Source organism: Chiloscyllium punctatum, chromosome 36, assembly GCF_047496795.1.
Source record: "Chiloscyllium punctatum isolate Juve2018m chromosome 36, sChiPun1.3, whole genome shotgun sequence".
NCBI classification, from domain to species: domain Eukaryota; kingdom Metazoa; phylum Chordata; class Chondrichthyes; order Orectolobiformes; family Hemiscylliidae; genus Chiloscyllium; species Chiloscyllium punctatum.
Genome location: NC_092774.1, coordinates 55,115,354 through 55,117,194, shown reverse-complemented (window position 1 = coordinate 55,117,194; position 1,841 = coordinate 55,115,354). Strand labels below are relative to the sequence as shown.

At 45.0% G+C, this 1,841-nt stretch overlaps 1 non-coding gene across 1 annotated transcript; it reads left to right on the top strand.

Moving 5' to 3' along the window:
- Positions 1 to 1,442: 1,442 nt before the first annotated feature.
- Positions 1,443 to 1,514, top strand: trnaw-cca (transfer RNA tryptophan (anticodon CCA)). The gene has a single exon. It is a non-coding gene; the product is annotated as a tRNA-Trp (tRNA).
- The last annotated feature ends 327 nt before the right edge of the window (positions 1,515 to 1,841 follow it).

Sequence of the window (1,841 nt, the reverse complement as noted above, 5' to 3'; positions counted from 1 at the left end):
ACCTCCCCACCCTACTGGAGACCTCAGGTCTGTAGCTTACCTTCTTATCCTTGAGGGTTTTCCACCTGTTTGAAACAGCCTGTCCTGCAATTAACCCCTTTATGCCAAGGCCTTCCTTCTCCAGGCAGAATTAATTGTCATTCTGTCACACAGTTATTAAACACTATTATCTCATCTGTCCAAAGGAACAGCTCATTGTTTTGCCTCCTCCTTCCCAGCGATGGTTAATGTATGTTATTTATTAACTCCCTTATAGTAGTTTCTCATTGGCCCTTTCGTTTCTTGGTCCAGAAAGAGTTATTGCTGACTCATGAAGTTATCAAAGTTCTGGAGTTTACAGGACCACACCACATTCCTCTCTGCCTCCCCCAGGAACAACGATTGCTCCTGAGATACTCGCAGATCCTGACATTCCTTGGTATCCCCAAATACAATCCATATGTCAGGAAATCACTGGTGCTACCCTGACACCAGATAGTCACTGTTGGAGCAGAAGGGTTATGGGGAGAAAATGCTAAATCCGAAGTGCAAAGAGACTTGGGAGTTCAAGTCCAGGATTTTCTCAAAGTAGAGTTGCAGGTTGAGTTGCACTTTCCCCTGCAACTGCCGAATGTGTGACACCAGCCCATTTACCTATTCCCTCCTCACTATCCAAGCGGCCAAACTTACCTTCAAGGTGAAGTGGCACTTTACCTGCACTACCCACAACCCAGTCTACTGCATTTGCTGCTCATAATATGGGCTCATCTACATTGGGGAAAACGAAGCATAAACTGGGTGACTGCTGCACAGAACATCTACGTTCTGCCCGAAAAAAAGACCCTGAGCTTCCAGTTGCCTGCCAATTCCACACCCCATCCTGTTCCCTGGCCAACATCTCTGTCTCAGGTTTGCTGTAGTGTTCCAGCCAAGCTCAGCACCAGCAGAACGAAGAGCACCGAATATTATACTTGGGGACCATACATCCCTCCGGTCCCAATATCGAATTCAATAATTCTAGGGCTGAACTCTATAGTATCCTCGCCCCTTCCACACACACCAAGCCTTGTTATCACATAGTCTGTCATTCGACAATACTTAGCCACGAACAGTCTCCATTAACCCTCCCACGCAGACCGTTATCAACTCCTTTTTCTGTCCAACAGTTCTTCCTTCTCTTTGGGCTCCGTCCTGATCTCCGCCTTCCTACCACAATATCTCCTAAATATAAACTGACATTTTCCCAATCACCATCAGTTCTGTGGAAGGGTCACCGACAACTCCTGTTTTTTTTGTTTCTGATATACAACATCCGCAATTCTGTCAGATTTTTATTGAGAGAGAGTTGAAAATTGTTTCGAGAGACAAAAAGAGAGGGGGGAGAAACAGAACAGACATGAACATAAAATCATTGTAGTGCGATCACTTCCCTTAAGCATGAATAGAAGTCATCAGCTCTCTGTGAGCTTGTGGCGCAACGGTAGCGCGTCTAACTCCAGATCAGAAGGTTGCGTGTTTAAATCACGTCAGGCTCACTACGATCAATGTCTTATATTTCAAATGAAGAAAGGAGTCAGTTCACTCCGTATATCGGTTGTGTCAAATTTTCTTTGCGGAAACTTTCGATCACACTTGAATCTTTGCTGTCAGTTTGATTTGTGAACACTGTGTCAGAGAGGTGGTGTGCCCATTGTTTGGGTAAATGCTCAGCTCCCCGCAATGTGAGAAGTAAAACACAGACTGGGGTTCATCACGGGATTTAAACGCACAGCAGCTTCGTTCAGTTGGTGACCATGGGGTGTGAATAACATTGTACCGATATTTTTACAACATAATCTAGAGATTGCCATCCAGGTTTTAGT